The 19,186-nt window shown below is 37.4% G+C and overlaps 1 protein-coding gene across 3 annotated transcripts in view; it reads left to right on the top strand.

The window, feature by feature from the left end:
• Positions 1 to 19,186, top strand: part of ppm1bb (protein phosphatase, Mg2+/Mn2+ dependent, 1Bb) — a 37,699-nt gene that overhangs the window by 947 nt on the left and 17,566 nt on the right. The gene's annotated exons all lie outside the window — the stretch shown is intronic.

The raw sequence follows: 19,186 nt of genomic DNA, 5'->3' as shown, positions 1-19,186 counted from the left end.
CTCTTGCAAGGCCTCCTAATTTATATTATTTGCACAGCTGATTTTTGCTTTAATGCAACATAATGTGATTCATACTTCAGATAAAGTGTGGTAAGATGTCTGCTAAGTGACATTAGGAGTAACAAAAACTTAAGTTGGTGAGTATAAATTTGGAGTCCTTCATAATGGTTAACAGTTTGACATTATATGTCTGGCTTCAGAAGTTGAATGGTGGCCAAGACGTTAGCGAGTTAATCTCTTATGTTCTTCCATTTCCTCATTTTTGATGCATATTCATCTCTAATACAGTTTGTAAAAGTACGAGTTCACTTTTTAAATGGTGCAGCAAATCTTTCTCATGTATAATTATCATGGATACATACTTTAAAATGTATAGTTTAGTGGCGTCTTGCTCCCTTTTGCAAGTCATGTTTCATATCTTGTCTAGGACAGCTTTTCTTCAGACTGAATTTGACTTGGTGTTAGACATAACTTAGGGTGACCATACGTGCCATTTTTCCCGGATGCATCCTGGCCAGGATTTCTATGTTGCCTAAAATATCTAGGTTTTGGCTTTTTTTGCGTGTTGAGACCGATCGTGTATGACATCGGTTCCTTATTCGAAAACGCTCTCGAGGTACTTTGAATCAAAGCAATATAGAAATCCTGGCCAGGGCACACGTCTGGGGAAAAATGGCATGTATGGTCACCCTATCATAACGTTTTAAAATTTCAGATTGTGTAATTAGATGCACTTAGATTCAAAAGTTTTTGGTCAAATATTTTTTTTTATTCTTAAATTAAATTTTATTCAACAAGGATGCATTAAATTGATCTAAAGTGAGAGTAAAGAACATTTATGTTAGAGTAACTCAAACTTTGACACTGGGTTCATCTGCAGAGAGATTAGAGGTCTGATTATAACTGTAGATAAAGGGCATTGGTCATTATTTGTTAACCCGATCAGTACAGCTGTAGACGTGACCAAATGACGACAGCAGTGAACGTTCTTTTCTTTATCATGATTGAACACTGTGTGAAACTTTGACCCAGCCTGCTGTTCAGAGAGAGTGCTGAGTTTGCAGTTGTTCATCTGATGCTGATTGCTAAAGGATGGATTTGCACAAGTGGGGAGGTTGGAGGATTGACAGTGTAATAAAAGCAGATGAGGGGACCCCTTTGTTTGCTCAGTGCAGTGGCTTCCTTAAAGTCCGTCCAGATCTGTGACAGGCACAGAAGTATTGGCAGAATCCGAAGCACAAGACTGCCATGCAGATCTCTTGTAATGGCGAGCACTGTGGGAAAATATTTGGGCACTGAGGCTGCACACTTGTGGAAGTTGGTGAAAATGAGAATTCTTTAATTTACTTACCTTTTATATCATTACAAACCTGTATGACTTGTAAGATTTTGAAGAACTATCCATATGATAAAAGTCAAAGGAGTCTGGTGTTTTGCACCCCACTGACTTTCATTGTGTGGGCAAAAACAGTTCTTAAAAATATCGTCTTTTGTTTTCTGTAAACACAAACTAAGTCATACTGGTTTGAAACGCCATGAGGGTGCGTAAATGGTGACATAATTTTAATTTTTGTAGGAATCACTTTAAGTGGCTGCTGAGTGTTTGAATTAATTTTGGTTGGTGTCATTACATGACAGAAGACAAAAGTGGTGGAAAAAGATGTTTAACAGCTAAGAATTGTTGTATACACCTTTTAGGTGTTGTCCTCACGATGGTTGTATTGAGCCTATTATGTAGATTATCATTTAAAATGGTGTTTATATATGCATCATCATAATGACAGTCACAGGTAGCGCTCTTAATTTTCTTGGCATGCTCTTAATATGCGTATGGATCACAATCGGTTCCTGTGGATCACCCTCTTCTCGCTGTCACCACTGAACCAGCTCTCCAGCTCACAGGCTAATGTCAAGGGATTAATGTCAAGAGGCCCAAATAGGTGGTGCGTGAGGACCACGACAGTGTGAATACATGGAAGATGTTTCCTATACTCTTGAGAGTATTTATGTTTTATGGGTTTGGCAGGGTGGTGTTCAGAATGACTCAGGATTAACTCTTTCCTGACCACTTCCCTGTGTGTGGGTGTGTAAGAGGGCGTGCGCGCTTGTTTGTGCTGAACGTCTGACGTGAAGCTTTAGTTAGGCTTGGCTTAAAAAAATGCATGCAACGTGCACTACCATTCAAAAGTTTGGAGTCTTTTTTTTTTTTTTTTGATCAAAACTAACATTAAAGACTTTTATAATGATACAAAAGATGCTGTTCTTTTGATCTATATATCACATAATCCTGGAAAAGAAGTATCACAGTTTCCACAAAAATATTAAAGGGGCCATATGATGCGATTTTCAAGTTTTCCTTTGTATTTGGAGTGTTACTAGTGTTACACGCCTTCCTAAAATGCCTCATTAAAACACGTCCCCACACATCTACGTCACTGTATTGGAAGATTTGCATAACAAATAATATGTATACCTTATATTTTCACTGTAGTATTCTGCCATACAAAAGCAAAAGACAAAAAATGACTAACATTTTTTTTTTTTTTTTCTTGTCCAGCCAAATTAGTTATAGGTAGGACACTAGAAATATTTTGAAGTTAATGTACTCTGCCTTTGCATCGTCTGCAAAAAGTAAGAAGTCACACCAAGGCAAAAGACAGTAACTTCCACATTATCAATATTTGGTTTTTGATCACCATTTACAAAATCATTTTAGTAACACCTGTATAAAATCTAGTGATCATGGGCTATTGCATATAGTAATGTAACTGTATTATTATTATTTTTTTGACCGTAACAAGCAGACTAAAAGTTAAACATGTGAGCAGATACCTTTTTGCAACCAATTTATTTGCTATGCTCAGTAATGTAAAAGAATGCTAGACATATCATAATTGCTTATATTGACTTGAATGAAATGGCCTAACCTAAAAGAATGACTTGTGGATTTATGTGAACGCCAGCAAGCAGGCATGCTCAGAAATGCGTGTGAATTAAATATCAGCGCCATGGATTGATTTTATCGGGTTACAAGAAAAGGTAGGATATGGATTTTATTATGAACTGTTAGGCTACTGATTTTATGATTGATCATGCTACGGCATTCAAGTACACATGCATCCTAAAAGTGATAGCCTGGTGAATAATCTGCATTACAAAAAGGGAGAAAAAAAAAAACCTTTAAAGGTTATTCACGATTATGTATTGCTGCCAAGGTGTCCAGTCCTTACAGTGCTTTGTTATATGGAGCTGTTTGGTAGATCGCGATCTAATTCGTTTGTCTACACCGTAATTAAAATGTGGCAGACTTGAATGGACAGTAAAAAAAAAAGGCAGAACACCATATAACTCCAAGCCAGCACCATAACTTCATTTTGGCGCACAGTTAAACAAAGTCAGAACGCCGTAATCCAATTTGAGCGTTCCAAACAAAGTGAAAGAGCAGTAACTGGTGTTATACAGTGTTCTGCCTTGGTTTCTCCGGGGCTTTTTGAAGTTACGGTTGAGACGACCCATTATTTTCTCAGGAAAAACAACGAAATTGACAAGAGATACTTATGTACATGATAAAGGATGATCAATAACTCATTATCGACAAAAATTGAAGTTACGGTCTTTTGCCTCTGCACGGCAGTATTGTTGCCACCGCCACCATGCCGTGGTGACGCTGTGTTTCCAAATATGGTAAAGACCCGTTCACACCAAGGACGATAAAGATGCAATTAGGGGTCGACCGATTATCGGCGCCGATATTAAGCATTTTTATGATTATCGGTATCGGTCATTTTTAAAACCGATGTGCCGATAAAATTATTTAATTTTGAAACGCGCTATTTGGCTCTGATGCAGCCTGTCAGAACTCACCACTCTGTGGCCTCGAGCAGTCTCCGCCCACCGCGCATCTGATTTGTTGGGAGTCACGAGTCAGACCAATCAATGTGGAAGACTAAGGCACTCTCACTGAAAGCGCTTGCTACAGTTTCAGTGATCATCACGCATCAGTTGTCTCTCAAAGGCAGCAGCAGACGTTGCTCAAGTTGCAATGAATCACAATCCACTACACTGAAGTTGCAAAACACCTCAGTATTATCTATTTATGGTTTCCTTGATGGGAAACGCAGACGGAATCGCGGAATCCAGTCGTATAAAGGGAATTTACTGTATAACGCGGAGTCACTGAGTTCGTCAAAGTTTGGATGAATTAATCAAAAGTAGGTCAGTACACTTAAATCGACTCGCGCTATGGACTAGTATCTGTAAATATTAAGCTGCAAAAAGACTTATTTAAATATGAATTCTGTATGTTCTGCTGTCTCTGTATATGTGAATGGCACAGACACACACACTGAAGTGCGCGACGCTCGCGGTGTTTTCAGCATCTGCCGTCTCAATAAATGAGGACATAAATACATGACCAACATCCCCAGAACTGCTCTGAGAGTTGCTTCATGAGCATTTGACCGTTTCATTTGAGTAAAACGATTGTCATATCACATACATAGGCTATACAGAAACTTAAGAGGTCCTCATGGCAACCCGTCAAAATAAAAGTTCGGTTTATCTAGTACTACTACTACTACAACAACAACTTTTGTTTAAAAGAATAATCACACAATACGCTATTTATTCCATGTTTTAATTTTAATGGTAAACCCATTTGTTTGCCAAAAAATTGAGTTTAACTCTCATTTGATTAAAAGATAACTGAAATTAATGTTTTATGGCTTCATTTGCACTGCACTGTAAATTAAAAGTAATCGAAATTACTGTCACATAGGCCAAGATTAAGATACTGTCACACAGGCCACGATTATGACGACATAAATTGTGACATTTCAATAGGCTATTGAACCAAGTGTGCCTATAACAGGCTATTAGTGTTATAGTTTAATTAAAATAGTTGCAGTCTTCTTCACAACTTCTACAATGGAGCTATGAAGACAATTAAATTATTTACACTTTTATATTATAATTATGAGAGGTTATGCTATTCCACATACATTTCTAACATGTAAATTATTGAAGCCAAATACTTACATTTCCCCAAGCTGTTTAGCTGTAGTACAGTATTCATAGGCTTAATCATGAAGCATGCAGTGGCCCCACTTTTAACTCTCTCTTTATATTACCCTTATTGTAGATGGATGCATGGAGGATGACAAGAGTAAGAAGTGCAATCAACACCAGGGAAGGCAGTTTTTGTCAGAGCCCTTGTTATTCTTAATTTTGACATTAATTTTCATTTTTTACCGGTTATCGGTCCACTTGGTCTGTAATAATCGGTATCGGCATCGGCCCTGAAAAACACATATCGGTCGACCCCTAGATGTAATTCTAAAAATCGTTTTCAATATTAAAGAATAACAGAGTCCACACCACAGCTATAACAAAGGCACAGAGAAATTATATCTTTGGAATCACTTTCAGATTTTTTTTTCCAGCTGATGAACGATACAAATATTGACACCCAATCAGAATCCATCCTGCTACACTGTTAGACATTTCAAAGGATTTTTACAGTAACGTGTTGCCAGTAAATTACTGTAATTATGATTTACAGAAGCAAACAGTATTTGATTTACAGTTGCAAACTGTACTGTTTTGTAAATTACTGTAAAAACAATCCAATTCATCAGTATACTACTGTAATTCATTGATTTTAATATAGATTTCATTAGATTTTATCACTTTTATATAGAATTAATTTTTATTTTTACTCTACATAGGTACTACTGGCATTCAGTTAAAACAGACACAATTACAAAATATCAAATCCTTTAAAACATTGTATGTATAACACTTACAGTATACAGTCTTCCAATGCTAGAACAGTGCATCTTCACCATTTCTCCTGTCTTAGGACGTTTTGCAGTGCATTATTTTGTATCCTCTGGATTTGTCCTCACAAAAATACATAGCCATCTACAAAATCCAGGTGCTGCCTCAAAACGTGGCCACCGCCTTTGCTCACCATCCACTTTGTTAGTGACAGAAATGTCTTCTCTGAAAAACAAGAAGTAGAAATGACACTTTTAAAAGGCAAACCCCATATAAAATACACAAACCTCTCAAAACCATAGTTGTTCTTACCATGAATTATCAGTCTCAGGGTGGCTGGCATGCTCATGTCTTTCTTGATGCTTCATTGCAGTTGCCTTTGAAACACAGCACAAATACAAAAAAATGCAGTAAATCTTAAATTCTATTTAAAAACTATTACAAACTAATTCTAAAACTAAAAAGGCAGCTAGCCGTAAAACTTGTTTAACCTAGCTAACATACGATTTTATTTTCTCAATAGGCTCCTGGCCAACATTAACTACTAACACCTGAACAGAATTTCTCATTAGTTAACTTAATGTTAATATAAGATAAGCATTGCTCGTTAAAAATAATAATTTTAATTCGGTAACTTATTTCAATAAGCTGACAAAAGTCATTTGTAACGACAGCGCAGTTTAGTTTGTTACCACCATGTTGACGGGTAAATGTTACTAGGTTAAACTGGTGGGCAAAAATATGACACAAACGTTCACATTTTTGCCTTGCTTTCTGATCTTATTCTCTCGTAAGGTGCATCGATGCACAGCGTAGATGTTCTCTGGAGCTCTTCCTCTTCATCTCTGGGCAAAACCCGCAGCGCTGCCCCGCTGGCTCTGTGTCTTCCTCGGACTCGAGTGGAGTGGCACGACTCGATAAAAGACAATATAGAACCCATTATATATACTATCTACACTGGATGTTGACAGTTAAGTGATGCCCCGGTATTTTTCTGACATACAGATGTACTCCAAGCGCTCGCGCTGTTTCTGACATGGACAAACGGATTTTCCAGTCATTACAAGCGATGTAACCCATCCAGGCATTGTAGAAACAGTGTAGGGCAAATCGTGTCAATCCAAATGTAAGAAAGGAGGAAAATAAAACCTCAATAGAATGGCCCCAAGAGGCCGTTACGGCAAATACAGTAGTATACAGCAATTTAAAAAAATACAGTAAGACTCTATATGTGGGGTTTGACGTCACAGAAAATTCCCATGATGCAAAGTATATTAGTTATTTACTGTAAAGGGAATTTGCAGTATTATACTGGGTGATATACAGTAAATAACTGTAGAAATTACAGAAATGTCTAACAGTGTATAATGAGCTTGAGAATTTAAAGCGGCAGACAAGCATGCACTTAGAATAAACAGACGATACTGTCTGCTGGTGTGAACGCTAATATCTTTTATAGTTATAGTTATCTTTATAGTTATTGTTCTTGGTGTGAATGGGGCTTAAGGGCCGTAACATTTGTCACACGTTTGAGGTATTCGGCCAATCACAACGCTCTGGACAGCTGGCCAATCGGAGCACACCTCGCTTTTCAGAATGATGAGCTTTGTAAAAATCAACGCGTTTCAGAAAGGCAGGGGAAAGAGGAGCAACAATAATGTACGGTATGTAGAAAATTGTGTTTTTGAACATTAAACCGTAAATGCATTGCATTACACCAAATACCCAAAATAAAATAATGTTATTTTTAGCATCGTCATATGACCCCTTTAAGCAGCACAACTGTTTTCAACATTGAGCATAAGAAGAAATATTTCTTTAGCACTAAATCAGCATATTAGAATGATTTGTGAATGATCATGTGACACTGGTGAAATGAATGCTAAAAATTCAGCTTTGCCATCACAGGAGTAAATTACATTTTAAAATAGAAAACATTTATTTTAAATTGTAATAATATTTCTGGATTTTTTATCAAATAAATGGTTAGCATGAAAGATGTCTTTCAAAAACATTATAAAAAAAAAAACTTACCATCCCTGAAATTTTTTTTTAATGGTGGTGTAGATTTGTAATCTTTAGCTTTAGTCTGAATTTGGCTATTCATTGGTCTTAACTTCGCTTTAAATAAGACATAAGTATTTGTCACTGTATCCTTATGTTACAGGATAAAAACTTCATATTTTACATGGCTCGTAGGTCTACTGCTTTGCATCTTAATGTAATTTGCCAGCTGTGTTTTGATAGCCAGAGATTGTGGAATATTTCTGAGTTGGCTTTATGGGTGGATCAGTAAAAGCAATAGCTCAGGTAGCTATAAAAAGCGAGTTCAGGCACTTTGTCTTTATGCAATGACTGTAAATTCACTAATGGATGTTAAGTAGCCTAACCATATTTGAAATCAATAATCATTTCTTATGCCGTTGTTTGGTTTCATAATGCTACTACAGTGGATATCCCAGTTGATGATACGATTATTGAAAGTAGCAGTTCTGCTTTGTCTTAAGTAGGTTGTGTATAATTGGATATTTTTGTTTAGTGCTGTAACAGCAGGCTTGTGTGGTTGACTGACTGATGCCAGCTGTATGGACAGTTTTCATTAGATCTTGATTCCCATTAAGCTCACATCATGTTTTATTAAAAATTCTTGTTTATTTTAAGGAAATGTTTTAAAGAATAATTGTAAAAAAAAAATATATTTTTTGAAGGTAAAAAGTCAATCACAAAAAACAGAACACTAATATCAAGCAACAAGGCATTCAAGTCGATCACTTATATATTCATAATGTCATCTAAGCACATTGCAACATCTATACTAGTCCACATTCAGCTAAGTAACACATTCAAAAATCAAATAAAACAAACCAATAAAACATTTTCTTCATGGGGATGAACACAGAAACTAGCCTCATTATGAAACCTCTTTTTAAATGGATGTCAACTTATCTATAGTCTCTTAAGGCTGGAATTCACTACATGATTTTTGCTCCGATTTTCCACAGATTTACAGTCTGGAGAAGTTGATGCTAGTTGCCAAAGATCAGAGCCAGTCTGCAGATTTGAGTCGACAGAATCCATAGAAAATCGATTAACTTAACTTAAAGTGACAACCATCAGTTAATATTTAAAGTCTGTTTATGAAGTATTTACATAGACGTTCAATGTGGAAGAGCTTAAAGAGAGCACACTGAGCTTAATTAGAGCAGCAACAATTTCTAATAAATTTCATGTATTTTTTTTTTTTTTTTTTAATTTGCTAAATAAATAGTTTGGGTCATGTATTAAGTCCATACATATTTTAATATGAACAACTATTATTAACTATCTATGAAATTATACTTTTTCTTATTGATGTCACACTGAAGCTGTAATTTTCATAGTACTGTACCCTTTAAGCTCACCTTAAAATAATATGAAATCTTAAAAAATTACAGCACTGTAAAACCACAGACCAGCAATAAACTGTCAATTTATAAAATTAGGGATGTAAAAGTACAAGCCAGTAATGCCTGTGAAGTAATATGTTAGCGTAGCACACAATCTTATACAGCTAGTCAGCTAACTGTGGCGACTTCTGTAGCATCTGCGCTGTGTTGCTAAAACTATCTTTCGTAATAATCTAATGTAATTATTTCCCACATCCAAGTTCCAGGTTATAATAGGCAAAAGTCTGAGCATTAATCTCTTAATTTTACAATAAGTAGTGAAACTTACCCAAAATAAAGGCTTAGACATCTAAAAAAAAAAAAATGCACATTTAAGGGGCTCCTCTTTTGATGAAAGTTTTTAGACGGCTTTCAAAATGGCCGCCAGACAGTGTGAACACATGGAGACTCATATCTCAGTGTGCAATGATCTGATTGACTTGAAATTATAGGAGGTATATAGTAACAAACATATCAATTGGCTAAGACATCAAGTAGGATAATAAATTATTTTTTCTTTTTAAAATCTGATCTCAAAAATGGAAGTGAGCTTATTAGGTACTTTTACCCTACATATTAAAGTGATTGGTCACACAAAAATGAAAACTAATCATTAAACATTTGCTTACCGTCATGTCATTCCAAACCTGAGTAACTTTACTTTCTTTCTTTTTTTTGTGAATCATAAATGTTTTTAGAAATGTCTGTTTTTATGCATACAAAGGTCACCTGTTTGATTGCCAACATTCTACAAAATATCTTCCTTTGTCTTCCACAGAGGGCGAGTAAATGACAGAATTATATTTGCGTTGAGGTATACTATTAATCTCTGCCACTAAAAAAGAAACTGATTTCCTACTGTGCATATATAAGACTAAAAGGTTCACACACTAATGAAGATAAAGCTCTAATCATTAATTGCATTAGTAATCACAGCAGACCTTTAATCACCTCCATGATGGATTTGCTTGAAATTTACAACCAAGCGGCAGTGATATATTAAGGTTGGGAGATATACTAACTACTCCTAATATAAAATTAGCATTTTTTTTTTTTTTTACATTTTCATAATGTTGTATAGAGTTAGTAGGCTTGATATTTCTTGTCTTTTTTTTAAGCCATCCGTGTAAAATTTACCTTATCACCAGAAAATGTACACTTAAGTCTCTGTATAGCATATTTTGTGTACAAAAATGTTTGTTAAAAATGTTAATGTTCCTTGACGGTAGTAATATTCATAATGTGAATATTATGATGAAGTATTGTCTTTACACTTATGTTGAAACATGAAGCAAGTAGCAGGTCATCTGTGCTCTATAACAGAAGGGACGCACCACTGGTTTTGGATGACTTTGCAGCGTCGTCTTACTGACTCCTTTTATGAGGATCTTAAACAGTCTCATCTATCGTGCAACAAAGTTTCTCTTCTTTCTAACTGCACAAAGTTGTCTGCTTTTTCTGTTCACGTCGTCTTTTTTTTTTCCCCAGCAAACCATTTGGTTCACATAAGAACTTCTCCTTTGCGTGCCTGAGCACCATCATTGTGGCGAGACGGAAACCAGCGTCTGCTACAAGTGTGTTTGAAAGATTCACAAGGTGCAGAGTTTTGAGGGAATTTGGGGATGTCATGTTTTGAACTTAAACTACTTGGAGGACTTATAAGCAGTATTTGTTCACGTCACAAAATCAGTTTGTATCCCAAAAGGCACTTCACTTTGCGCTGCCACTGCACCAAATTGCTTTGGCTCACTTACCAGTTTGTGGCCAATATCAAAACCATTTTAGTGAAGGAAAGCTGTTTTAAAGAATTATTGTTGTTTAATCTATTGCACTGCTTCTAAGTTTCTGTTTCTGATCTTACTGTAGTCTAACCCTCAGGCGTCACGCCTACAGATCGTCTGATGCATATTGCACAAAAAATTGCAAGAACTCGCCGCTACAATTCTGATTGGCTTCTGCGCAATTTCTAGGAGTGAATGTGAGCTTGGCTTATACCAATACACTTTCTACGTGAGACTAACAGTACTGAGGTCAGTAAAAACAATAAAAATGAAAAGCACATATAGCGAATGTGCAATTGCAAAAGAAAAAGTGAACTTCTGCTTTAAGTATTGTCATTTTGGGACAAAAAATGTCACGACTTTAATGTTTTTTTTTTAGTCACAGGTGCACCATTTGCATTGAACTTTAGCTCAAATGTCTCCAACCCCTACTAGAATACATGTTGCCTTGTTGTAACATCAGCAGGTCGCAGTATTGCATATTTTCTGTACCTATGGATACTTTTTCGTTCATATGCTGTGATCACAACTGCTGCTCCTGCGGAGATCAACGATTCCCAGAAGATTATGCTCTGCTCTTGAGTCTTAGAGAAGATTTCATATAAAATCAGGTTTTGCTTAGTGTCTAGTTGTGTAGTGCTTTGTACAAAAGAGTTTCAGTTAGCGAAATGTCATTAATTTTGAAATGTCCCTTCTTTTTTGCCCTCGGTTGTCTCTTATTCTACTCTTGCAGACCTTTTAGTGAGCAGACTGTCAGCTCACACCCTCAGTGGTTGTGTAAGCCTGCCAAAATCCACTTCCCTCTTACACTGATACAATGTATTTTGGCTCCGTTTTTTGCAGTACAGGCCTGTGCTTCAGTTTCGCCGTGTGGTTTTGATACAAATGACTGGCCAGTGACAACAGTTTCGAGGGGAAAGATGGCGAGAGTTTGCGGTTCCAACTGTGATAGGGTGGTGTGGGAGTTACAGTGCGTCTGTGAGGGGGTGGATAATTCGTACAGTAGATGTGAGAGCTCTACTGCGCTTTACATGTGTGCATGGGGAGAGGAACCCGTCGTCGCATCTTTCATCCTGCCTCCAGAAGAGCAGAGGCCACATATGGTGTGAGTGATAGAAGAGGGGTTGGTTGTCGTTCTCCAAACTCTGTGTTTACTCAGCTGAGGCTAGCTGGACAGATATAGCTCTCTCCATACAGGGCCTCATTGCTCTTCTTTTGTTTTGGTGCCTTGGTGATGCAACACATCTTCCTTTAGCTAAGGGAGTGCCCTGAAGCAGTATGATCTGGGTGTTCTGTAGCACTTTAACCACAGGAGAACCTCTTTGTAACGGTTGAAATGTTGATCATAAAGTGGCTAGAACCTCTGTACAGCACAATCATGAAATGGCCTTAAACAATTAAATACACTGCAGAACGTTATGTTTTCTAATACACGCATGTGTTTAAACAGTGCTGCACGAGCTCGCAGTGCTGTCTCGTTAGCCAGGGTCCAAATCGCGAGGGATATCTGCGCTGAAACTGTGTTATTCGTATAAGGCAGGGGTGTCAGTTCCTGGAGGGCCGGTGCCATGAAGAGTTTAGATGCAACCCTAATTAAACACACCTGATCCAGCTAATCATGTCATTTAGGCTTATTTGAAAACTAGATGGTTTGTGTGTTGGAACTAAACTCTGCAGGGCTGCGGCCTTCCAGGAACTGAGTTTGACACCCCTGGTATAAGGCATGTGACAATGTGATGCGTGAATCTTCCCAAATTGAGAATAATAAATCTGCTGCTGTCAACAAAAGAAGCACTGAGGACTTCTGTGGGTTTCCATCAAAATAAAAGCTCCATCAACATTCATATATGTTAGTATTGTAATTTTACTGTTCTGTTAAATAAAATTAAAAAGACACTAATACTGATAATAATTACAACAGCTCTATTAATACATTTATTATAACATTCACACAGTGTTCAGATTGGGATCTGTGTTGTTTTCTGATGTTTTAAAAGAATTCCCTTCTGCTCAGCAAGGCTACATTTATTTTCATGCCTGATTCAAGAAGGGGGTCTCAAAAATGGCCACAAAATATTATTTTACTAACTTGTTAATTTTAAGTTAAATTGTGCTTTGTTGGTATTAGAGCTGCACGATTAATCGTTAAAAGATCACGATCTCGATTCAAACACCCATGCAATCCCATTTTTAAATGACAACGATTCGCCCGTGTCTACCATTGAAAAAAAATCATACAACGTTCAAATCTGCGTTCGCGCTGCCACTGACACAGAGAGCAGACGTTTAACATGTTTGGGTAAGAAACAGCTTCACAAACAGTCTTTTCAACTGCACAGTATTATTTCTGTCTTATATAGTCATTCATATCACAGAAATACTGGGATGAAAGTTTGCAGTTCAGATATAAACATTAGCGTTTACATGCACCCTCTTAATGCGATGAGATTTTGGCAGTATTGCGATTTAAACTATCTCATTTAAACACAATACTTTGATTTAAATAATGCGATTAAGCTCATAATCGGAGCAAGCATAATCGTATTAACACAGGTGGCATATGCCGATTTTAATCGAAATATACAGGCATGTAAACGCCTTAATCGGAGAATGTGCTCGTGACATGAATGACGCAACACCTGTAATAATACACAGATTAGAAACGATGGCGGGGAAGAACGCATCGCATTTCTCGGGAATACACGACTCGCTGCCACCAGTCTCTGTTCCTTACCCTCATCCAGAAACGGTGAGCAGAACGCGACGGCAGCATAAGCAAATAAATTGCGAGAGGCAGTAAAAAAAAAAAAAAGTACAATTTGCAAATAATAAGAATAATGGAAATTGCATGTAAACGGGAGTGAAGAGCTTTGCTCTTGACATGTAAACATCATAATGCGATTAAGTCCTTACATTATTCGTGCGCATGTAAACGTAGTCACTGACTGCGTTTACATGCGCACGAATATTGCGATTATTTACAATAATCAGAGTAAGGACTTAATCGCATTTTGATGTTTACATGTCAAGAGCAAAGCTCTTACTCCCGTTTACATGCAATTTCCATTATTCGTATTATTCGCTAAGAATTGTGGTTAATTTTTTTTACTGCCATTATTCACATACCCCACTGGACAGCACAAATGATGGACTCAGAAAGAGCAGTGTTACTGGTCGCTGTTTTAAGTTTATTTACGTCTAATGCATAATGATTTTGTATGGCTGTATTGCACGCTTTTTCGGCTCCATAGAAATGTGATAGAATTTGTTTGCTTACGCTGCCGTCGCGTTCTGCTCTGCATGAGGGTAAGAAACAGAGACTGCTGGCAGCTTGTTGTGTTTTCCTCAGAATGCGATGCTTTCTTCCCCTCCATCGTTTCTAATGTCCGTATTATTACAGGTGCGTGTCACGTTATTCATGTCACAAGCGCATGCGCACTTTGGTCAGAGCGGCAATACTGCGATTAAGGTGTTTACATGCCTGTGTATTCCGATTAAAATCGGTGTACGCCACCTATGTTAATACGATTATGCTTGCTGCGATTATGAGCTTAATCACATTATTTAGATCGAAGTATTGCGTTTACATGAGGTAAAGCATAATCGCAATATCGCCAAAATCTCATTATAATCGCATTAAGAGGGTCCATGTAAACGCACTCATTGTCTATGGTAGCGATCAAAATGGAGTAAATCCCCCTTTTGAAAGTAACTGGCTCTTCAAATGTGTCGATTGCATTGTTTTGCCACCTAGTGACTGTTAAAAATATATTTGTCATTGAATCTTTCATTCAAGAGATTTGTTCAAAAACGCTGATTAATCCATTAATAAAACAAGTGAAGTATTTGAGTGAGTCAATGAATCATTCATTCAAACCATTTTTTAAAAATTTTAATATAAAAAAAATTGGTGGATTATGTTGGAGAGATATACAGTGGGTACGGAAAGTATTCAGACCCCCTTAAATTTTTCACTCTTTGTTATATTGCAGCCATTTGCTAAAATCATTGAAGTTCATTTTTTCCTCAATGTACACAGCACCCCATATTGACAGAAGAACACAGAATTGTTGACATTTTGCAGATTTATTAAAAAGAAAACTGAAATATCACATGGTCCTAAGTATTCAGACCCTTTGCTCAGTATTTAGTAGAAGCACCCTTTTGATCTAATACAGCCATGAGTCTTTTGGGAAAGATGCAACAAGTTTTTCACACCTGGATTTGGGGATCCTCTGCCATTCCTCCTTGCAGATCCTCTCCAGTTCTGTCAGGTTGGATGGTAAAGCGTTGATGGACAGCCATTTTAGGTCTCTCCAGAGATGCTCAATTGGGTTTAAGTCAGGGCTCTGGCTGGGCCATTCAAGAACAGTCACGGAGTTGTTGTGAAGCCACTCCTTCGTTATTTTAGCTGTGTGCTTAGGGTCATTGTCTTGTTGGAAGGTAAACCTTGGCCCAGTCTGAGGTCCTGAGCACTTTGGAGAAGGTTTCCGTCCAGGATATCCCTGTACTTGGCCGCATTCATCTTTCCCTCGATTGCAACCAGTCGTCCTGTCCCTGCAGCTGAAAAACACCCCCACAGCATGATGCTGCCACCACCATGCTTCACTGTTGGGACTGTATTGGACAGGTGATGAGCAGTGCCTGGTTTTCTCCACACATACCGCTTAGAATTAAGGCCAAAAAGTTCTATCTTGGTCTCATCAGACCAGAGAATCTTATTCAGGTGTTTTTTTAGCAAACTCCATGCGGGCTTTCATGTGTCTTGCACTGAGGAGAGGCTTCCGTCGGGCCACTCTGCCATAAAGCCCCGACTGGTGGAGGGCTGCAGTGATGGTTGACTTTCTACAACTTTCTCCCATCTCCCGACTGCATCTCTGGAGCTCAGCCACAGTGATCTTTGGGTTCTTCTTTACCTCTCTCACCAAGGCTCTTTCCGTACCCACTGTGTATGTGTGTGTGTGTGTGTATATATGTGTGTATGTGTATTACTATTAATTTTATATATTATATTTATAACGCACTTTATATTCACACAGAATCCCAAAGTGCTACAGATTAAAACAAGAAGAAATATTATAAAATTCATTCAAACGCTTTCTAAAAAGGTAGGTTTTGAGACCATGTTTAAAAACATTGACAGGTTGTGGAGTCCGTAAATGATCAGGGAGAGCATTCCACAGACTCTGAGCATTTTTTGTGAGCAAAAAAGGTCCATTGTGTATTTTTAATAGTGTAGCGATGTTTGTTTGAAGCACAGCTCACCCCGAATTCCTTGCAAACCAAGCAGCTTTCTGTTGATCAATTTGGTGAACTCTGCATAGGCAAATCTTTTGTCCTCACGCAGAAGTCCTGATCGTGTGGATCCCTATTGTAATAATTGGATTTTGGGAATTTTTTTGTTTGGAAAGAGACTGTTTCCAAATTGAGCACTTGGCACTCTGTTGTTGTGATGCACTGGCTTGAATTTGTTGATTCTTTCCACTTGAAATTGTTTAAAGTTTGGTTTCAGGTTGCAGCCTGATGATTGTACTCTTAATACATATCGATTGAATCAGTATATTGATTTTATTAGGTTTGTTTAAAATGTTTTCTGATCACTGTTTGATGATAAAACTATACCAACCCTCTATGGACACCTTGGCAATTGAATCACCCATGGCTATTAAATTTATTTATTTTTGTTTACTTGGAAGACTGATATACTAAAATATATATATGGTGGGTCAATAAGAAGATAATTCATTATAAAAATCTAAACGGTAAAATGTGTTTGTATGTTATTTAATTAATATAATGTATTGCTAATACTTGTTTAAATTAATGTAATTAATATTTTTGACTCATCCATTTTCTTAAAAAATGGTTTAAAGGCTGAAATGTGAAGTGTATCATTTTATAAAACGTTTTGTTTTCCTGAACACTTATATCTGTACTGTAAATCATGCTTTTTACAGTCATTTTACAGTTTAATAGTTTACCATAGACATTGCCCTACCCTGCTCATATGGTATTAATTTTATTTGTGCAGGTCTTAAAAAGTCTTAAATTTGAGCTTAAAAATCCTGCAGAAACCCTGCAATAACACAAGCAAAATATCATCTAATTCTCGTTATTGATAAAATCCTAGAAAATATCGAGAGAGAATTTTTTGTCAATATTGCACACCCCTAGCTGCCAGCCGTTCTGCGCAATTGGCAGATCTGAATGTAAAATTTAACACGGCGTACACCATCCTAACCCTCGCCGAAGAAGAGCTCTCTCTCTGTGTTTAACCAAACTCAGATTGACTTCGGTGGTTTACGAAATAAATCTGTCAACTGGTGTTTCTTTTAATTTTCTCTCTTCTTCAGCCCTTTGCATTTCCCGCGGTAGTTAGCTCCCTGTCACCTGACAGCGGAAAGCAGTGACTGGGTGATTGACAGCTAATATATTAACCAATCTAAGTTAAAAATGTAAAGATGAAATCTGTTAATATATAATTTGTAGTTATGGTGCTCATTAATTTTTGGTGGGTGCTCCTAAATTTTTGCTGGTGCGCCTAACTTTTTAAAGTTGGGAGCACCAGTGCTGCCAAGTAAAAAAGTTAATTTCTAGCCCTGACTACTATGTTCATTATTACATCCAATAACAAAGCGCCTCAATCTCTTAATTGGAGGCATCTTGTCTTCCCCTGCACCGGAGTCGTCACAATGGCAGACAGCTCTCAGCTCACTCAGGGCGGGTCTAAGGTAAGATGGTCTTGTCAATCAACTATCGTGGGAGTGGCGTGCGCAGAACTACGTCATTCTGACGGGAATCTCAGAACAGCCTGATTTGAGAGGGGATTTTAAAATAAGGATTTAAAAAAAAAAAAAAAAAAAAACACTGGGTGGATTTTTATCATTATAGGATGGATGTGTACACATGCTTCCAACATACATTTATGTTCAAACAACTTGTAAAGTGAATTTTGCATCCGATGACCCCTTTAAGTCGCATGGGTATATTTGTAGCAATAGCCAACAATACATAGAATAAAGGTCCCTTGTAGCGAATCGATGCATTTTTGTAAGAAAAATATCCATATTTAAAGAGATATGAACAGTTTTGTGTAACTTCCGCTAACTGTCGTACACACGTTCACGAGAGATGGCCTTTCCGCCAGATGAAAAAAATCATGCATGTGTGAGTCTCGCTAAAACCAATGTTTGTTTACAGAAGCAAAGGAAGCAAAGTTTCCTTTGCCAAACGAAAACCAATCTCCTCTTGGCTTATATTGAAATCCTCTGACATTTTTCTTTACAAATCCTCATTTTGTGCTTATTTGTGACCGGCGTTTTCTTTTGTTCTCTCTTCATCGTGCTTCCAGGTTCGTTGCTTACGCTATTCATGTGTCCTACGACAGTTAGCAGAAGTGAGTGAAAGGTGTTTGTTTTAAATATGGATATTTGTCTTACAATAAATGCATCGATTTTGCTGCAGGAGGCCTTTATTCACCCCCGGAGCCTTGTGATGCGTCTTAATATGGATGCATGTGTTTTATTTGACGTCTTGTGGACTGTTGAACAAAAACACCTGCCCATGCCATTATAAAGCTTGAAAGAGCCAGGACAATATTTAATATAACTCCGATTTGATTCATCTGAAAAAAGAAAGTCATATACACCTAGGATGCCTTGAGGGTGAGTAAAACATGGACTAATTTTCAATTTTGGGTGAACTAACCCTTTAAGTAAACATCGTTTTCCATGAAGATATTTTGTAAATTTCATACTGTAAATATATTAAAACTTAAAGGTGGGGTAAGTGATTTCTGGTAGCCAATGTTGATATTTCAAATCGCCAAAACAAACATGCCCCTACCCCAAAAGGGTCTTGCCCCTGTTTTGATAGCCCTACCCCACACATACATAAACAACAATTTTCTCCTATAATGCCTGATGAGGTTAGAGAACACCTGACGAGATCAGAGACCATTGCTTCGTCCAGAATCACTCCAGACCCTTTAGATTCCCAGCTCCATGTTGGTGCTGCTTCTCTTCAGTTCACCACTCATTTTCTATAGGGTTCAGGTCAGAGGACTGGAATGGCCAGCAGAAGCTTGGTTTTGTGCCCAGTGACCCATTTTTGTGTTGTTTTTGAGGTTTGTGTTTGGATTATTGTACGGTCGGAAGATCCAAACATGACCCATTATAAGATTTCTAACAGAGTCGGTCACTT

The sequence above is a fragment of the Onychostoma macrolepis genome, chromosome 12 (genome assembly GCF_012432095.1).
Source record: "Onychostoma macrolepis isolate SWU-2019 chromosome 12, ASM1243209v1, whole genome shotgun sequence".
In the NCBI taxonomy this organism is placed as follows: Eukaryota; Metazoa; Chordata; class Actinopteri; order Cypriniformes; family Cyprinidae; genus Onychostoma; species Onychostoma macrolepis.
This window is presented reverse-complemented; position numbering and strand designations above follow the sequence as displayed.